Raw genomic sequence first — 20,878 nt, forward strand, 5'->3', positions numbered from 1 at the left:
GACTCTGATAGACGCACACATAAATATATACATACTAGTTCATGGTAGAAGGACAAACAGCCTAGTTCCACGACTTTCCGATTTTTGGAGTGTTTGCAGTTTGTTGACTTTGTTGCTAATAAATATAATACGGTCTTTTTCAACAATGGACCTTCGGCGTTCGCTATTTCTATGTTGGCTTGATGAATTAGTTGATAAGTAGGATATTGTATTCTGAAGATCAAAATCGTATTTCTCTTTCAGCATGTCAGTGAACATGCATTTAGGGTGTGATGGAGAAAATAAATAAAACACATGGATAATCTCGGAGTGGAACATAAATTGCAGCTGTGTCAAGAATTTGGTTAAAGCTACCAGTCCATTGACATATATTAGGGATGACTTACTGTTTTCAGAGGAAAATTAATCTTAGAACCAAAAGCTGTGTACCTCAGGGGCAGCCTCACTTTCCGTATCTGTTACATGATTTATAAGGTGACAGAACAATTAGGCATCCTCTCTTGTTTGCCTTTTATAAGGTTCCATGATCAAATTTGCTATAATGTGCATTCAGTTAGAATGAGGCCAGCACCAACGTTGTCTGTCCTGTAGATAACTGGAAAAATGGGCTGACAGGAAGATGAAAGGGGCGTTACTCAGAAGGTAGCTCCTAAAATTGCCTTCCCATTGCTGGCATTGATCCATCTGACCTGGAGACCCTGCCCCACAGGACAGGGTGCAGGCTGAAATACCATCAGGAAGCTGGGTCTGAACCGGCGATGAGCGGGTCTGAGCTGTGAGCAGCACAGCCCATCCCAGGCTTCACGGGTGGGTGCGGTGCTGCCAGGGGCGCCCCTGGTGAGGGCTCCATCGGGAGGTGGGACTGCCTGGTGGTGCTGTCGTGGCAGCCTCCTCTGGACTTGGGAGCGAGGCTGTCATGCCCATGAGGAAAACCATCCGAACATGTGCCTGGGGTACTTTTTGAAAACCAAGACTTGATGAGATGCGGGGATAGAGAGCTGGCCTATCTGTACCCTTAGGGCTGTTTCCTAAACCACCGCAAGAGCCCCACAGAACGACGGGAGCAAGGTGTCGTCTCTGCTGATGGGCAGTCTCAGCGAATGCTCAGGCAGCCCCCTAGGAAATTTCCGACACTCCTTAAAATAGATGAACTGGGCAGGGGCAGGACAAGGATGAGCTATCCCATGGAGGGGTGGGTGGAGGGAGTGGCCTCTGCCTGGGGGAGAGGAAATAGAAGGACATCAGTGCGAAGCAGGTGCTGATGGACTCAGAAGAACACAGCTCAGTCCCAAGTTTGCTCTATATTCAGACTGATTTTATAAAAGGTTGTGTCCTTTAATTTATCTACAGAAGAATTATCCTATTTTTATTTGGAAGATAATTCCCACTTTATATAAGTGAGCTTGACTGTTGTACTTACATCCTTGGCTTTGGTATAAAAGTCAGTAACCTCAGAGCTCCACGTGGTCCCCAACTGGAGACAGTTCTGCACCCCAGAGGATATTTGGCAGTGGGACTATCCGTGTGTTTTGGTTGTCATGACTTGAGGGTTGCTACTGGGATCTGGTGGGTAGCAGCCAGGGAAGGTGCCACAATCCTACAACCCCCAGCCAGCCCCCGTGGTAGAGAATCATCTGGCCCAAAGTATAGGTAGTGGCTCTGTGGAGAAACCGGGGTTTGTATTATTCAAACTCTGCTTAAGGCACCGTGAAAAGCTGTCTGGGTACCCGGATACGCTCATCTGGGAGAGTTAATATGGCACTACCCTGACCCTGAAGGAGCAGGCTGTGTGTTGGAAAGAGCCCACAGTCATAAAGCTTGCACGGAATTCGGTGCCTTGCGCGAGATTTAGCTTAACCAAGATGCCACATCATACTTAAAGAGCTCGTGACCAGGTCCGGATTCAGCCGTGAACCGGACTTCTCTTTCAGAGTGGCGTCAGCACGGGCGGGAAGGCTGGTCCCTGCTGCCCTCCCAGGGGATGGGGTGTCCCTTGGCCTCCGCTTCACAGGGGTCTGTTTACCAGGCTGGCCCCTCCCAGGCAGTGGGTCATCAGCAGAGGTCACATCTTTCCATCCCCACCCTGCCTGCACCCAACGCAGCAATTCCCCTGACTCCAGGGACAGCACTCCCTTCTGCACGTTGATAGGCCCAGCAGAGCCTGCTCCTGTTCCACTCACAGAGCTTGCTTTCTTCTTTCTTTCTCTCTCTCTTTCTTTCTTTCTTTCTTTCTCTCTCCCCCTTCTTCCCTCCCTCCCTCCTTTCTTTCTCTCTCTCTCTTTCTTTCTCTCTCTCTCTTTCTTTCTCTCTCTCTCTCCCTTCTTCCCTCCCTCCCTCCTTTCTTTCTCTCTCTTTCTTTCTTTCTCTCTTTCTTTCTTTCTCTCTCTCTCTCTCCCCTTACCCCTTCCCTCCCTCCCTCTCTCTTTCTTTCTTCCTCTCTTTCTTTCTTTCTTTCTTTCTTTCTTTCTTTCTTTCTTTCTTTCTTTCTTTCTTTCTTTCTTTCTTGTGTTCCTTTCCCTTTCTTTCCTTCCTTCCTTCTTCCTTTTCTTTCCTTCTTTCTTTCTTTCTTTCTTTCTTTCTTTCTTTCTTTCTTTCTTTCTTTCTTTCTTTCTTTCTTTCTCTCTCTCTCTCTCTCTCTCTCTCTCTCTCTCTCTCTCTCTCCCCCCCTTCCCCCTTCTCTCTCTTTCTTTTCTTTACTCTTCTTTTCTTTCTTTCTTTTTCTTGAGACGGAGTCTCGATCTGTCACCCAGGCTGCAGTGCAGTGGCATGGTCTCAGCTCATTGTAACCTTCGCCTCCTGGGTTCAAGTGATTCTCCTGCCTCAGTCTCCCCCATAGCTGGATTACAGGTGCACACCCCTATGCCCAGGTAATTTTTGTATTTTTAGTAGAGACAGGGTTTCACCATGTTGGCCAGGCTGGTCTTGAACTCCTGACCTCGTAATCTGCCCACCTTGGCCTCCCGAAGTGCTGGGATTAGAGGCGTGAGTCATTGTGCTCAGCCAAAGTGATTCTTCTTTTAAGAAAGACAGCATTTATTTTTAAAATCTGGCCCACCATGACTGAAGCGTTCGGGCGAGAAGAGTGAAATATGAGTAAGTACTTTCAGTCTCTGGTAGAGCAGGTAACTACCAAATAGATATTAAAAAGGGCCATCTGCCTGGGAAGCCATTTGCCACCTGTTCTTTGCTTCCAGAACTATTTAATGGTTTAAATTTAACATTTTGTCCTGCCACAGAACAGCTGGGAAGTGACTGTTTTTTTGTTCTGTCAGTAACTTACCAGCCAAGCTACACAACAAGTCAGAAAGTCTCCAAGCCAGAATTCCACCACGCAGCCTTTCATGTGGCTGTCGGCTTTCCTCATTAGCAAAACCTGCAGATGCTGAAACAGGTTCTGTAACAACAGTAATTCAGACATTTGGGAATAAGGTCTTTTTTTAAATCATCCAGGAATTGTTCCCTCCTCCACTATAATCAAAAATGTCATAATACATATTAACATTTTAAAGATTTTCAGAGACAAAAATACTGTAACAATATAATTGCTTATACCTCAAGATTCCTGAAACTCATCGGGCTTGTGCGGGAAAGACGTGTTCATTTCTAATGGAGGATTGAGTTACCTCTAGTGGAAAACTTACTGGATTTAAACAAACAAACCAACAAAACCCCTTTGCATAGTTTGTTATGCATGATAAGTGAATTCTTACTGAGATTGCAACCACAAGTGTCTGAGCTGGCATTATTACGTTTAGGCATATAAGGTGCAGACTTTCCTAAATGGAGACCCCGTTGTTGGGCTCCAAAGGGGAGAGCGGCTTTCACAGGGAAATCACTCTCATGAGCACGGTCTGGCTCACTCATCTAGGAAACGATGCTCCTGGGACCTCGCGTTCTTTCTGAGCTGCTCCATTCCCTGTGCCTTCCCTGAGAATCACCCTGCATTGGCCATCTCCACTGTTAGCTCCAATTCACCCTCTTTGAAGAAAAAATATGGAAATATATCATGCGGGCCACAGCATGCATAAGGTTATGTCCAGTATAGAGAATACTAATACAATAGACACCCAGTGCCTCCCTCTGAGTCTAAGAAACTTGATGTTTCCAGTGTCCCAGCCCCTGCCCCCAGCCTCACCTCCTGCTCACCCCAGAGGTCACTGCTCCCCTGAAAATGTGCCAATCATTCCTTTGCTATTTTTTAAAAAAACATGTTTACCACATGCATTATCTCTAGACAATATATTGCATACTTCAGTTTTTGTTAATTTCATATAATGTTAGCATCGTTTGTGCATTCTTCGCAATGGCCTTTTCACTCAGATACGTGCTTTCTTTACAGTCGTCCCTGCTGGTATGTGCAGCGGTGGTACCATCCTGTTCACTTTTGTGCAGCATTTGTTTGTATGAAGTCATATAACGCCTTGTCCCACCGGCCGGTGGTTCCTCCACTGTTCAGGCCTCAGCTCCAGCACACAGCCCTAGTCCTCCCATCCTGAAGTGGCCCATGGAACGAACTCCTTCTCCTCACTGTTGTATTTGCTTTTCAGCATTTATCATCACCTGCAATTCTCTTCAGTGTCAATTCCTGGCCTATTTTCTCTCCCACACTGGCATGTCAGACCCTGAGGGGCAGGGTGCTCCCATATCTATTCACCACTGAGGCCCTGGTGCCCGGAACGATTCTTGGCACAAATTTACCTCTCATTGAGTCTTTGTTAATGAACGGCATCCAGTCACACCTGTGCTCTGTGGCTACGACCCTCTTCAACGACGCTCTGGGGTGTTGGTTGACAGTTCTCTGTGTTCTCTACGAGACAGTGCAGAGATGGCTGCCCTGCTCCACACCCACTCAGCCCGGTCCTAACAGACAGACAAACATAGTCAGGAAGCGTTCAGCACGGCGGACGCCACATCACCCAGCCCGAATATGCTGCTCAGCTCAGCATTAACCGGAATCTCTAATGGGAAGCTCAGGCAGAGAGTGAGGTGATCGTGCCCCAGTCACCACAATCTTTAGGGATTTGAATTTCCCAGAACCCAAAATTTTCAAGCTGAAAGGCCTATGGATTCCGGACAACTGATTCCATTACTTAAAGCTGGGGGGCAGGGTCAAAGGCCACTGAAGACCAGTTTACCTAAATCCCAATACAAGTGAGGGGCAGAGTGAGGGTGGAACTCAGCAATCCTTTGCCAAGGATTTCCCCAGGATGTCTGTCTTCTGCACCATTGGCAGTCCCACCCGCCAGCTGTAATTCCTGTCCGTCTATAGAGCCACTGCGCTAAAATCAATAACCCAGTGGCTGTGATGGTGGCCGGGCTCCCGGGGCTAAAGGGACACTGGATAACTTCGGCTGTGCCTGCCTGGCAGGCACAGGCCAAGGGCCGGTGAGAGGCTGTATGCCTGCTGTGCTGAGGACCCTCAGGGAGAGTCTCTGACCGACCCAGCAGGGAAGGCGCCAGGGCCTCACTCAGGCACACGGTGGTACATGCTGCCATCCCTGGGGGTCCCTGTGGTCTTCAAGCAGGGGCCAGATTTAGACGCCCCCCTGGAAGGAGGGTGGGGAAATAGTTGGTCTGTAGACAGATCAGGGAGGAAGGAGGTCACCCATGGCTGCTTTAATGAAAGCATTGTGCGAGGAGGCTGGTCGCTGTGCAGATCGTGTTGCTGTAGCCACAGACAGGACATTGTCACAGAATACTCACTGCAACAGGAGCAGCAGCTGCTTCCCGGGCCAGGCCACTTTATTTAATTTGTGACAACAGCACTGTTGGAAATAGTATCCATGGTGGGTGGCCGTCAGAAGCGGCGAGTGACATGTGCTTCAGGACTCGGTGGAGGAGGCGGTCCCTGATGGGCACTCGTTGGAGACATCCGGTCCGCAGCTCACACTGGAGAGTCTTCCGGTCCCAATACTCAAATAGACCCCTTTGGTGCGTGAATGAGATCCACGCCCTAGGGGAGGACAGCCTGTGTTCAGTAGCACGCAGGCCTGTCTTCGCCCAGGGGTCTGGATGGGAGAAAGCTGACATTTCAGGCCCATGTTCCATCCAGGGGTCTGGGTGAGAGAAAGCTGATATTTTGCGCTCCATGCTTAAACTTCTAGAGACTGTGTGGGAGTTGCTTTGAACAAATATCCCTAAAGCAACATTGGTGCTTCAGAGTAGCTACAGTTGTGGAAAACTGTGTGTCAGGTCCTCAAACAGTTACACGTGGAATTACCATGGGACTCAGCAATTGGAATCAGGGTCTCAAACAGATATCTGCTGGAGTACACATGTTCGTAGCAGCATTATTTATTATTCCACAAAAGATGAAAGTGATCCAAGCATCCATTGATGGGTGCATAGATAAAGAAAATGTGGCATATCTATATAGTGAAATATTATTCAGTCTTAAAAAGCAGGAATTGCTGGCACCTGCTGCCGCATGGATGAACCTTGAGGATACGATGGTCAGTGAAACAAGCCTGTAGAATTCCACTTATCTGAGGCCCATCGGATTCACAGAGATAGACAGCAGAAGGGTGGTTGCCAGGGACTGGGGGAAGGGGAAGAGAAAGTCAGTGTTGAACCAGTACAGTTTCTGTTTGGGAAGGTAAAATAATTCGGAGTGTGGGCTGTGGTGACGGCTGGCATTAAGTACTGCAAATGTGCTTAATGCCACTGAACTGTACACTTCAAGATGGTTAAGACAGTAAATTTCGTGTTATGTATATTTTACCACAATAAAAACAATAAGAAAAGGAGGCGTGTTCTCATATGCACATGAATGAAGTTTATTTGAGGGACCTTGGAGAGGGTCAGAAGAACAGCATTAAGTAAGAAGCCGTGAAAACCTCTTACTGCTTCTACCCTTCATGGTACCTTCCGTTTCGGCATCTCCTCTGGTCAGCTCTGCTAACAGTCTTTTCAGCGGCCCCATTTCTGGTGCCCTCAGCCATCCTGAACACAGCAGAAACTGAGGCATGAAGAAGAAAGGAGACCCGTGAGCCTGGGTGAGGGTGGCTGGCTCAGAGCGCATGTACTGTCCTGGAGGTGGCTGGCAGACTGCATAGGGTCTGCAGAGAGCAGGAGACAGCAGGGCCTGGGGGCTGGCCTGAGGTCTGTGACTGCAAGGATTCTCGGCGAAGGAAGCAGCAGAGCGAGAGGGGCTGTTTTGAGCTGGGTAGGGAGGAGGGGCAGGGGGAAAGGGGGCAGAAAGTCAGGACTGGCTCCCAGCACAGGCTGGCAGCCCCGTGAGCTGGGGTTGCTGGCCTGGGCAGAGGGGCGTGGGAGTGGTCAGGGCCACGGCAGAGCTCCTGGGGAACGAGGGGGTGGCAGTGTGGAATCTGGACCCCTCTGCTGCCATTATGTTTCCTGGAATTTCTCAGTGCCTTGAAAGGAGCACCATATACCAAAGGTGAGTGGGTTCCCTGAGATGAACCCACGGCCTGAGAGCATAATAATGTTCCCACAAGCTGGAGAATTTGGCTGGGCCTCAACTCTCCCAGGCACGAGCCATCTAGCAGCACCGGTGGGAAGCGGAGCCTGGTGCTGGTGCTGAAATGAGAGAGCTGCAGAGAGAAGGACTTCACGTGCCCGGCGTGTCCTATGTCACACGCGGCTTGAGAAAGAGCAATGTGGCTTGGGAGACTGTCCAGCTAAGAAGGAGATCCGGGGTGTCCAATGCTCTGCAGGCAGCTGAAAGTTTAGTAAATGTGGATGACCAGAAGGCTGAGTGAGCTCATAGCAGGCAGCACTTCTCACTCCCTAAGAAGTCAACTAATAGGGTGCTGGGCTCCCGGGCTAGGAGGAAGAGAGGCGAAGAGGCTGCTTTAGGGCAGGCCCCGGGCAGGCGGCCGCTGTCCACCAGTTCACCATCCCTTCCCTGCTGCAGCTCAAGACTGGCTCCAGCTACACCTGGGCAGGCGATGAGCGACGGCCAGGACTTGGTTCACAACCCACGTGTTCCCTCAGGATTCCCTGTGTTCTTAGAATGAGATTCCCAACTAGGATATACCGGCCACCTTTCCCTGTGGAGGGTCTGATTAGCACTGACTTAGAACCCTGAGGAAAGAAGGGGAGAAGCATAAATGAGAAAAGGAAAATAGCCCGTGATCCCTCCACCTCAAGTGAACATCTGCAAACCTCTCAAAGGCTCTGGCGCAGTGAGTGACAGATTAGCCTGCATCTGTGAGGCCACATCTCGCATGAAGCACTTGCAATTCCACTTTACTTCTTTTAAAGAAGTACTTTTTTTTTTTTTTTAACCACTTTACTTCAAATAAGATTATGAACCTACAGACCAGTTGCAGAAGCCCCACCCAGTCTCAGTGTCTGGTGGTTCTCTGTGCACAGCCTCCGGGAGGATCTGCAGGGGAGTCAGGTGGGCTCTGCCAGCCCCCGTCAGGCGTGCACGCAGCATGCAGCTTCACGTGAGTGGGGCTGGGCTCCTGCCTGGTCTGTGGTACCTCATTGGTGCCCTGTGTCTCAAATCGTGCGGCTTTATTCCTCCAAGGTGTCCCTGGCTGCCCCGAATGGTGTTTGCTCCTGCGTTCTTTCTGAATGCTGGGGCAGGTGTGTGCTCCTTTCTGGGAGCAGAGCTGTCTTTGCTGGGAGGAGACCGTGTTTGAGTTATTCTGTGCACAAGCAGAGAGTGCTGCTTTCTCTCCTCAGGTTCTTATTTGCCAGGCGGAATGCTTGTGCTTTCCTGCAACGATTTGAAAAGGAGGGGAACACAGCCTTGGCTGCTCAGGTTAAGCAAGCCAGTAATGTGTGAGCCAGCGAGTGTGACTGTCAAACCCATGCAGCTCCCAGCCAGGAAGAACCAGGATGGGGAGAGCGCATGCGTGATTTCAGTTTTGACTGGTGATATAGAGTTTGAAAGTTTGCACGAGTAGAAAGAAAGCTTACTTCTGAGGCTTTCAAAAAAGAACAAAATGTGTAACAGTTACAAAAAAAAAGAAAGAAAGAAAGAAACGTGCTACTGGGCTGCAAGGACCCCGGTGTGCGTTTGCCATGGTTAGAGAGGGCCACTGTCCTCCCGGGATTCAGGGATGCTGCTTTTCACAGCTGTTGGGGACCCGGGGGGAGCCACTGTCAGGGCCGTGGAATCTCCTATGCTGGGGCAGCCACATGGCTTTCCACAGCTTGCTGTATTCCCTTTATTTTTCTTTCTTCAACAGTGATATTGCCTCTGCTAAGAAGGCAGGAACAATCACTTATATTTGCTTAAGACAATGGACTCTAGCACGATGCGAAAAGTAAACCTGAGCTTTTGTAAATAAATCATTTTGTCCCAACCTCCCCTTACCTGATGAACCAGTCAGCCGCCCCGCTTTCGCTGAGTCCCTGCTGGATTCCCAGCATTAGGCTGGGTTCTGGCTGTTTACAAGTGAGCGCGAGAGGGAACCTCTTCCCTTAGGACTCAGAGGCATCGCCTGTGTGTACCAGGTCAGCTCCATCACATGCTGCCTCTCCCGGGGGCGGCTCGGTCCTGCCGAGGGCTGGCCTGGGGCACCATTCCAGGGATGGGCATGACCTGCAGGGCTGGGCACCTCTAGTCAGAAGCCAACTCTGAGACAAAGACTGGATGTGAGCACAGGTTGGGGGGACTGTGATGGGAGCCGAAGGAGCCTCTGCTGGGCGTGACACCCCATGGCATTGGGGGCTCAGCGCTGCTGGAGACTTGGACAGAAAGCCTAGTGCAGGTTCAGTGTCCCGTTCAAGGAGCAAAGTTATGTTTTTCCCCCTGACTCTCAGCTGCCTGTATCTGAGGGCAGCATGAGGACTCTCATTCCGTCTTCCTGCCTGCCCCGAACTAGGCCCAGATGGCCCTCCAGCCAGACACAGGCCAAGGCAGAGAGAGTCTAGGGGATGCCGGGAAAGGGCCGTTGGCCTGTGTGGGGGAGGCAAGGCTACAGGAAGGTACTGGGCCCAGGTGTGGCTGACGGGTGGAGTGTGGCCCTCGGAGCCAAGGAGGGCAGAGGGAGATCAGCCTGGTTTGCTTTGTGACTTCTCAAGTTCATAATTAATACAGCCTCAGTGCTAGGGACATGGAGACCTTTCTGTCATTGTCACAGCTCTGACATTTCCTGCCGAGGCCTGGGTCCAGGTCCTGGATGGCATCTGTGTCGTGTGTGTGTGAGTCGTGTGTGAGTTGTGTGCGTGTGTGTCCTGTGGGTGTGTGGGTGTGAACTTATCAGTGTGTGTGAGTCATGTGTGTGAGATGTGTGCGAGAGAGTTGTGTGTATATGAGTCGTGTGTGTGTGTCATGTGGGTGTGTGGGTGTGTTTACCAGCATATGTGAGTGAGTGTATGTCGTGTGTGTATGAATTTACCAGTGTGTCACGTGTGTGCATGTGTGTGTGTGCACATATGTGTTGTGTGTGTACGTGTGTGTGTGCACGTATGAGTCGTGTGTGCATGTGTGTGTGTGCACATATGAGTAATGTGTGTGTCGTGTGTGTGTGCACGTGTATGAATCATGTGGGTATGTGGGTGTGAATTTACAGTGTGTGTGTGAGTTTACCTGTGTGTGTGTCGTGTGTGTACGTGTGTGTGTGCACGTATGAGTCGTGTGTGCATGTGTGTGTGTGCATGTATGAGTAGTGTGTGTGTCGTGTGTGTGTGCATGTGTACGAATCATGTGGGTATGTGGGTGTGAATTTACAGTGTGTGTGTGAGTTTACCTGTGTGTGTGTGAGTCGTGTGTGTGCATGTGTCTGTGCGTGTGTGTACTTGAGTCATGTGGGCGTGTGGGTGTGAATTTACAGTATTTGTGAGTGAGTGATCTAATTGAGGCCATGGCAGGAGGCAGGGGAAAGTTGGTGCTGCTGGAGGTGGGGATGGAGAGAGAGCCTTGTTTGAGAATCAGGTTTGAGAACCGTTTGGAAAAGGGTAAATGGACCAGATGTGTGAACTGATCAAGGATGGACGATGGGGACAGAGAAGGGAAAGCTCATCTGCTCTAAAATCTTTTGGGTGTGCTGCCACCCTTGAGGGCGGTCATTCATCCAGGGTTCTTTTCACCACATTTGCTCTGCCTTGTCCTTCTCACCATCTGATAACTCCTTGCCACAAAAGCCTTATCTCACATTCATAAGCTTCAGGGGCCCGACCAGGGGTGGGTCTTGCCAGAGTTCAAGAATCACTTGGTTCTTGACTGAGGACACTTAAGGAAGGAGCTCCTGGGGACAGAATAGGAATTAAACACAGTCTGGGGCTGGTAGGCGATGCTGATTACATATGGGTGTTTCAGAATGTGATAATGGTAGAAAGGAAGGTGAGGATATAATTTGCTGTGGCGAATGTGTAAGACTCGAACATCTAATACTCAATTTATAGTAATTAGAGGAAACTGATATACACATGCAAGCCACTTTGTGTCTGCCCAGCACAGGGTACCTTGGAGTAGGCACAGCGTGGGCCACCACCTCCAGTGAAAATGTGCCCGTTGCTGTGTGTGGTGTGGATGTGTGCGCATGCGTGTGTGCATATGTGTTTAATTCAGTTTACTTCCCTGTTTTGGGAGGGCACTGTGGCACCCGGGCTTGGTGGCTGCTGAACGAGCTGGCATACTCCCCTCCCTACACATCTCACCCCACGAGTTTGGGACTCTGTTGTGCAGCAGCCCGGGGGCTCGGCTGAGGGGGCACCTGCTATTTGGTTTCAATTCTGAGTCTCATAGTCCTGTCCCCTGAGTGTGTGACCCCCACCTCTATGCTCCTGGCAGGAGGATGCCTTGTGGGGGTGTGTGGCTGGGCGGCCGTCTCAAACCTGGGGTAGCCCAGCCTCAAGGCTGGAAGGTGGCTACCCGATTCCTCCTCTTTGGACCAAGCTCCTTTGCTACGGACTTCTGCCACATCCCTGACTGATCCCGGAGTTCCGGCTCAGGCAGGCACCCATCACTGGAGGAGGAGCTCCCTGTGGGGCAGGAGAGGGAGAGGAGGAGATTCACAAGCCCCCTAAATTGTCCTCTGTTTTTTGCCGTCCTTCTCCAACTGGGAAACGCCTCCGCTCACCATCCTTTCCGCATCCTCGTGGAGACTGTAGTGGGCCGTCCCAGTCATGTGGGGCCTGCCCTGCCCATTTCCCAGCTCCATCACTGGGTCCCACCCAGCCTGGCCAGCAGACCCCTCCCGGTCCAGCGTGGCCACCATCTCCTGCATGCACCTGCCTCTCTTCTCTCCTTGCTCAGCACTTCCTGAGCCCCTTGGCCCCCAGCCTTCCCTCATGGTACTCGCCATGCTTCTGGCCAACAATCACTTGTCCTCCAGCACTCAGCTTGTGCCACCCTGAGAAAGCCTCACTGAGTGCAGCCACCCCTCTGCCACTGTCGTGCACGAGGTGCCATCTCCCCGCTAGGCTTTGAGCCACGCCGCCTGGCTGAGGTGCAGTCCCCCCTCCAGCCAGCGGATGGGCCCTGCAGCCAGGAGGAGCCCAACCAAGGCTGTGACTCTCGTGAACCCAGCAGGGCTGGTGCTCTGTGTCTCACCAGAGCCTCAGTCCTTCCAGAAGACCCAGCACTTGGGGGCTCTCGGCCTCTGTTTACCCCATCATTCCCGTCAACTCAGCCAAGGGCCCTGGGCCTTGCTCCTTGGCACTGCCTGCTCTGGGAACTCTTCCCACCTACACTCCCATCCACCCGAGGCCTCTGCCGCCCAGGCCCTTGAAGGACTCCTGGCCAGCCCTTCCATGAGGCCCTGCAACCCACAGAACTCTGATACAAAGGCCCTACTTGCACTTCCCACCCACTGCACCCCTCCCGCCAACTCCGAACTTGACCAGCTCTTTATGAGGATGATACACTAACCTGTACCTAGGAGCAGTGGCAGGAGCCCCTCGGGAAGGCCCCTCCCTGGTCTGGGCTGTTGCCACTGAAGGTTACCAGAGAGCCACGTGGCAGCAGCCTGTGGGCATGACACGTGGTTTCCCAGGGAGAGCCGTGAGCTGCGGGCTTGGTCACATTTCCTGCCCCTGCCCCCGGAGAGCCGCCCCCTCGTTTTGGGTGGAAATGCAGAAGGTTCGAGGGAGGGAAGCCCTCTTCAAGGGAAGTGACCATGGGCTCTTAGGAAGCTAACGTCGACTTCAACTTCTCAGTTCTTTTAAAAAATTATTATTTTAAACCAATTAACAAGCCATGATGTTGGCTGTTATTCCCAAAAACAATTTATCATAAACAAGCTCAGAGAATCCCAAAGAGGTAGCCCGGCCACGCTGCCCGGCGGATTAAATGCTGTAATTAACATGGCTCCTGCAGGCTCCTTTCATCTCACGCTTTAATTAGGTTTTGCTGACACTTTTTCCGGTGTGTGTTGGGGTCACAGTGCCCCGCTCTGCACACTGGTGGCAACAATGCCAATGAGACCCTTTCAGGAGCTCAGAACGCCCCACCAGGCTCCCATCAGCCAAGGTCTGTGGCTGGGGACCACCGCAGCAAGCCCATTTCTTGGGTGAAGCTGGGCTTTGTCCAGGTGCCGTCCAGCAGCTGAGGGGCTCCCCAACTCCCCTGTGCCCAGCACACTCCTGCCCGGTCCCCCTGCAGCATCTGCCTGTGTTACTGATGCTCCTCCTGTTCCCCAGTGTCCTCAGCAGGAAGACACCTGGCCCTGCTTGTGCCCGTGGAAATGGGATTTCACAGTTCCCTGCCCATCTAGGAGGTGGCGGCGTGGAGAATCTAGGCAATTGCTGAAGTCTTCTCTTGCCTGGGGGACACCTGGGCCCACTAGTCCATGGCACTGTTGAAAGTGCACAGGTGACTTCGTCCACGGATAAAACTCTTTCAGCCTGGGCCAGGATTTCAGTGACTGCGAGCTCTGGAAGCCCTCCCCACCTGGCAGTCCTCCAGGGAGTTCCACGGCACCCTGGGCGTTACTGAGACTCCAGTCCTGGCCATGGCTGGAAGGGGTTACCACCTGGAGAGCTCACTGCCGTCTACTCTGGAGACAAACTCTAGCTGCCCCTCCACGTCAACCATGGGGTCACGACGCTTCTTGCAGATTCTTCCAGCGCACCTTAAAGAATCTTAGCCAGCTGCTGAGAGGCCTCTCCCCACCTACCCGCAAAGCACCCCCGACTCTGCATGCTCCACTCCCCCAGAGCTGCCTGCTCTGAACGTAAACCTCCCTCTCCCCTGGATGAACTCCCTTAACGCCCCCGGAGGAAAGCAGGTGCCTGTTCCATGTGGGAGCACCTGACACTTCTGCTCCTGGCATTTCTCATGCTTCACGGTCACACCTTTTCATACTTATTTCTACGCATGTGCCTGTACCCTCCCACGGAGGGAGACGGCTGGTGATGAGCGAGGCCCTCCTGCCCCAGGACCCCGGGCCCCCACCCCCAGGCAGCCTCTTCCAATCGATGCAACTTTTATTTTACGTTTTGCACTTTTGTGAGTTAATTTTTCTGTTATAATGACACAGTTGATATCGTGATCTCCGGGTGTGTCAGTTTTAGACGATGGCTGTTGACATCCTGTAAAAGGAAAATAGTTTTCATTGTTTGTTGCTGCACAGCCAAAACCTTAGCTTTTGTGGGATAGCAAACCATCCCCAAATAGAGTGGTTTCGAATAATGGCTGTTTATGTAACTCATGATTTTGTTATTTCGAGCCCAGCTCAAATTACTGACCCACAAATCACGAGTTAATAATGTGTCCCTTGTGCATCAGGTCAGCTGCCATTTTGCCTGGTGGCCGACAGGCTGAGGATGGTTATCACTTACATGCGTCTTGGTGAGCAGAGGGTGTCTGGTCACGTGCCTCTCACATCAGGACCATGTTTCTCACATTAAGGTTGCAGGGTTGGTTTTAGGAACAATAGAGAGGACAGCCCCAGTGTGCATGTACATTGTTTGTTTGTTTGTTTTTGAGACAGAGTCTCACTCTGTTGCCCAGTCTGAGGCACTGGAATGCCTGCACTGCACTGGAATGCCTGCACTGCACTGGAATGCTGGAGTGCAGTGGCACAATCCTGGCTCACTGCAACCTCTGCCTCCCGGGTTCAAGCCACCCAAATAGCCGGGATTACAGGTGCACACCACGACACCCAGCTCATTTCTGTATTTTTAGTAGAGACAGGGTTTGCAACATTGGCCAGGCTGGTCTCCAACTCCTGACCTCAAGTGATCCACCCACCTCGGCCTCCCAGAATGCTGGGATGGCAGGCGTGAGCCTTTGCACCTGGCTGTGCCGGCAGTGTTTAAGCCTCTGCTTATGCAACATTCGCCCCTGTCTCACTGGTCAGTGCAGGTCCATGGTGAAGTCCAGGGTCAGCGTGGGAGGGACACTCACAGGGCGTGAGTGCGGAAAGGCATGAGTGAGTTGGCGATTGTTCCTATCATGCAGGTGAACCAAAATCTTGTACAGCCCCACACAAGGGTATTTTATAACATTAGATATTCAAAACTAACTAGTCTTTAAATAAGTCACAGGGTAAATAAAACACTTAAGCCCCTCATTCTTCTTCAGTAACATGATGAGTTTCACAAAAAGGTGACCTTCTATATATATATACATGCACATATATATGTGCATGTGTATATATATATATATATGTTTGTGTGCATATACTTTTTTCTTTTTTTATTATTACATTTTAAGTGCTAGGGTACATGTGTACAATGTGCAGGTTTGTTGCATAGGTATACATGTGCCATGCTGGTGTGCTGCACCTGTTTACTCGTCATTTACACTAGGTTTATCTCCTAATGCTATCCCTCTTCCTCCCACCTCACAACAGGCCCCGGTGTGCAATATTCCCCACCCTGTGTCCAAGTGTTCTCATTGTTCAATTCCCACCTATGAGTGAGAATATGTGGTGTTTGGTCCCCTGTCCTTGTGATAGTTTGCTCAGAATGATGGTTTCCAGCTGCATCCATGTCCCTACAAAGGACATGAACTCATCCTTTTTTATGGCTGCATAGTATTCCACGGTGTATATTTGCCACATTTTCTTAATCCAGTCTACCATTGATGGACATTTGGGTTGGTTCCAAGTCTTTGCTATTGTGAATAGTGTTGCAGTAAACATATGTGTGCATGTGTCCTTATAGCAGCATGATTTATAATCCTTTGGGTATATGCCCAGTAATGGGATGGCTGGGTCAAATGGTATTTCTAGTTCTAGATCCTTGAGGAATCGCCACACTGTCTTCCACAATGGTTGAACTAGTTTGTACTCTCACCAACAGTGTAAAAGCGTTCCTATTTCTCCACGTCCTTTTCAGCACCTGTTGTTTCCTGACTTTTTAATGATCACCACTCTAACTGGTGTGAGATGATATCTCATTGCAGTTTTGATTTGCATTTCTCTGATGGCAAGTGATGATGAGCATTTTTTCATGTGTCTGTTGGCTGCATAAATGTCTTCTTTTGGGAAGTGTCTGTTCATATCTTTTGCCTACTTTTTGATGGGGTTGTTTGATTTTTTTCTGGTAAGTTTGTTGAAGTTCTTGTAGATTCTGGATATTAGCCCTTTGTCAGATGGGTAGATTGTAAAAATTTTCTCCCATTCTGTAGGTTGCCTGTTCACTCTGATGGTAGTTTCTTTTGCTGTGCAGAAGCTCTTTAGTTTAATTAGATCCCGTTTGTCAATTTTGGCTTTTGTTGCCATTACTTTTGGTGTTTTACTCATGAAGTCCTTGCCCTTGCCTATGGCCTGAATGGTATTGTCTAGGTTTTCTTCTAGGGTTTTTATGGTTTTAGGTCTAACATTTAAGTCTTTAATCCATCTTGAATTAATTTTTGTATAAGGTGTAAGGAAGAGATCCAGTTTCAGCTTTCTACATATGGCTAGCCAGTTTTCCCAGCACCATTTATTAAATAGGCAATCTTTTCCCCATTTCATTTTTGTCAGGTTTGTCAAAGATCAGATGGCTATAGATGTCTGGTATTATTTCTGAGGGCTCTATTCTGTTCTATTGACCTATATCTCTGCTTTGGTACCAGTACCATGCTGTTTTGGTTACTGTAGGCTTGCAGTATAGTTTGAAGTCAGGTAGCATGGTGCTTCCAGCTTTGTTCTGTTGGCTTAGGATTGTCTTGGCAATGTGGATTCTTTTTTGGTTCCATATGAACTTTAAAGTAGTTTTTTCCACTTCTGTGAAGAAAGTCATTGGTAGCTTGATGGGGATGGCATTGAATCTATAAATTACCTTGGGCAGTATGGCCATTTTCACGATATTGATTCTTCCTATCCGTGAGCATGGTATGTTCTTCCATTTGTTTGTGTCCTCTTTTATTTCACTGAGCAGTGGTTTGTAGTTCTCCTTGAAGAGGTCCTTTACATCCCTTGTAAGTTGGATTCCTAGGTATTTCATTCTCTTTGAAGCAATTGTGAATGCGAGTTCACTCATGATTTGGCTCTCTGTTTATCTGTTGTTGGTATATAGGAATGCTTCTGATTTTTGCACATCGATTTTGTATTCTGAGACTTTGCTGAAGTTGCTTATCATGTTAAGGAGATTTGGGGCTGAGATGAGATGATGGGGTTTTCTAAATATACAATCATGTCATCTGCAAACAGGGACAATTTGACTTCCTCTCTTCCTGATCGAACACCCTTTATTTCTATCTCTTGCCTGATTGCCCTGGCCAGAATGTCCCACACTGTGTTGAACAGGAGTAGTGAGAGAGGGCATCCCTGTCTTGTTCCAGTTTTCAAAGGGAATGCTTCCAGTTTTTGCCCATTCAGTATGATATTGGCTGTGGGTTTGTCATAAATAGCTCTTATTATTTTGAGATACATTCCATAAATACCTAGTTTATTGAGAGTTTTTAGCATATAGGGCTGTTGAATTTTGCCAAAGGCCTTTTCTGCATCTATTGAGGTAATCATGTGGTTTTTGTCTTTGGTTCTGTTTATATGATGGATTATGTTTGTATTGATTTGCGTATGTTGAACCAGCTTTGCATCCCAGGGATGAAGCCAACTTGATCGTGATGGATAAACTTTTTGATGTGCTGCTGGATTCGGTTTGCCAGTATTTTATTGAGGAATTTTGCATCAATGTTCATCAGGGATATTGGTCTAAAATTCTCTTTTTTTTTGTTGTGTCTCTGCCAGGCCTTGGTATCAGGATGATATTGGCCTCATAAAATGAATTAGGGAGGATTCCCTCTTTTTCTATTGATTGGAATAATTTCAGAAGGAATGGTACCAGCTCCTCTTTGTACCTCTGGTAGAATTCGGCTGTGAATCATCTGGTCCTGGACTTTTTTCGGTTGGTAGACTATTAATTATTGCCTCAATTTCATAACATGTTATTGATCTATTCAGGGATTCAACTTCATCCTAGTTTAGTCTTGGGAGGGTGTATATGTCCAGGAATTCGTCCATTTCTTCTAGATTTTCTAGTCTATTTGCGTAGAGGTGTTTATAGTATTCTCTGATGGTAGTTTGTATTTCTGTGGGATCAGTAGTGATATCCCCTTTATCATTTTTTATTGTGCCTATTTGATTCTTCTCTCTTTTCTTCTTTATTAGTCTTGCTAGTGGTCTATCAATTTTGTTGATCTTTTCAAAAAACCATCTCCGGGATTCATTGATTTTTTTAAGGGGTTTTTGTGTCTGTCTCCTTCAGTTCTGCTCTGATCTTTGTTATTTCTTGCCTTTTGCTAGCTTTTGAATATGTTTGCTCTTGCTTCTCTAATTCTTTTAATTGCAATGTTAGGGTGTCAATTTTAGATCTTTCCTGCTTTTTCTTTTGGGCATTTAGTGCTATAAATTTCCCTCTACACACTGCTTTAAATGTGTCCCAGAGATTCTGGTATGTTGTGTCTTTGTTCTCACTGGTTTCAAAGAACAGCTTTATTTCTGTGTTCATTTCATCATGTACCCAGTAGTCATTCAGGAGCAGGTTGTTCAGTTTCCATGTAGTTGAGTGGTTTTGAGTGAGTTTCTTAATCCTGAGTTCTAGTTTGATTGCACTGTGGTCTGAGAGACAATTTGTTATAATTTCTGTTCTTTTACATTTGCTGAGTGTTGTGGGAAGTCAGGGACCCCGAACGGAGGGACCGGCTGAAGCCACAGCAGAAGAACATAAATTGTGAAGATTTCATGGACATTTATTAGTTCCCCAAATTAATACTTTTATAATTTCTTATGCCTGTCTTTACTGTAATCTCTGAACATAAATTGTGAAGATTTCATGGACACTTATCACTTCCCCAATGAATATCCTTGTGATTTCCTATGCCTGTCTTTACTTTAATCTCTTAATCCTGTCATCATCTTCTTCATAAGCTGAGGAGGATGAATGTTGCTTCAGGACCTTGTGATTGTGTCAACTGCACACATTGTTTGTAGCGCATGTGTGTTTGAACAATATGAAATCTGGGCATCTTAAAAAAAGAACAGGATAACAGCGATGTTCAGGGAACAAGAGAGGTAACTTTGAACTGGCCGCTGGTGAGCTGGACGGAACAGAGCTTTCAAAACAAATAGGAGAAATATTGCTGAATTCTTTTTCTCAGCAAGGAAAATCCCTGAGAAAGAGAATGCACCCTGAAGGTAGGCTTATAGAGGGCCCCTTTAAGGCATCCCACCTTTTATGGTTGAAGCTGAAGGGATGAAATAAGCCCCGTCTCCTATAGTGCTCCCAGGCTTATTAGGAGGAGGAAATTCCCACCTAATAAATTTTGGTCAGACAGGTTGTCTGCCCTCAAACCCTGTTTCCTGATAAGATGTTATCAATGACAATGGGTGCCGGAAACTTCATTAGCAATTTTAATTTCATCTCATCCGGTGGTCCTGTGATCTCGCCCTGCCTCCATTTGCTTTGAGATATTTTCTGACCTTGTGAAGTATGTGATCTCTGTGACCCACACCCCATTTGTGCACTCCCTCCAGTTTTGAAAATTGCTAATAAAAACTTGCTGGTTTTACAACTTGGGGAACATCACGGAACCTGCTGACATGTGATGTCTCCCCCAGACACACAGTTTTAAAATTTCTCTCTTTTGTACTCTTTCCCTTTATTTCTCAACCCAGCCGAGACACTTAGGAAATAGAAAAGAACTCACGTTAAACATCGGGAGTGGGTTCTCCCGATAGCTGAGGAGTGCTTTACTTCCAACTATGTGGTCAATTTTGGAATAAATGTGATGTGGTGCTGAGAAGAATGTATATTCTGTTGATTTGGGGTGGAGAGTTCTGTAGATGTCTATTAGGTCCACTTGGTGCAGAGCTGATTTCAATTCCTGGATATCCTTGTTAACTTTCTGTCTCGTTGATCTGTCTAATATTGACAGTGGGGTGTTAAAGTCTCCCATTATTATTGTGTGGGAGTCTAAGTCTCTTTGTAGGTCTCTAAGGAATTGCTTTATGAATCTGGGAGTTCCTGTATTGGGTGCATATACATTTAGGATAGTTAGCTCTTCTTGTTGAATTGATCCCTTTACCAGTATGTAATGGCATTCTTTGTCTCTTTTGACCTTTGTTGGTTTAAAGTCTGTTTTATCAGAGACTAGGATTGCAACTCCTGCTTTTTTTTGTTTTCCATTTGCTTGGTAGATCTTCCTCCATCCCTTTATTTTGAGCCTATGTGTGTCTCTGCACGTGAGATGGGTCTCCTGACTACATCACACTGATGGGTCTTGACTCTTTATCCAATTTGCCGGCTCTTGACTCTTTATCCAATTTGCCAGTCTGTGTCTTTTAATTGGGGCATTTAGCCCATTTACATTTAAGGTTAATATTGTTATGTGTGAATTTGATCCTGTCATTATGATGTTAGCTGGTTATTTTGCTTGTTAGTTGATGCAGTTTCTTCCTAGCATTGACCTTCTTTTTCATAACATGTGGAGATCGACGTCCCTATTTCCTCAACTTTCTGAGTCCTAACTTCTGTCAGTTTTCTCTTTCTGTTTTCAAGGGTGTTCATAATTATATTCGCTTTT

At 48.2% G+C, this 20,878-nt stretch overlaps 1 protein-coding gene across 1 annotated transcript in view; it reads left to right on the forward strand.

Moving 5' to 3' along the window:
* The window catches only part of LOC105470826 (transcription elongation regulator 1 like), a 232,771-nt gene that overhangs the window by 53,576 nt on the left and 158,317 nt on the right, over positions 1-20,878 (forward strand). The window lies entirely within an intron of this gene.

Source organism: Macaca nemestrina, chromosome 9, assembly GCF_043159975.1.
Source record: "Macaca nemestrina isolate mMacNem1 chromosome 9, mMacNem.hap1, whole genome shotgun sequence".
Lineage (NCBI taxonomy): Eukaryota > Metazoa > Chordata > Mammalia > Primates > Cercopithecidae > Macaca > Macaca nemestrina.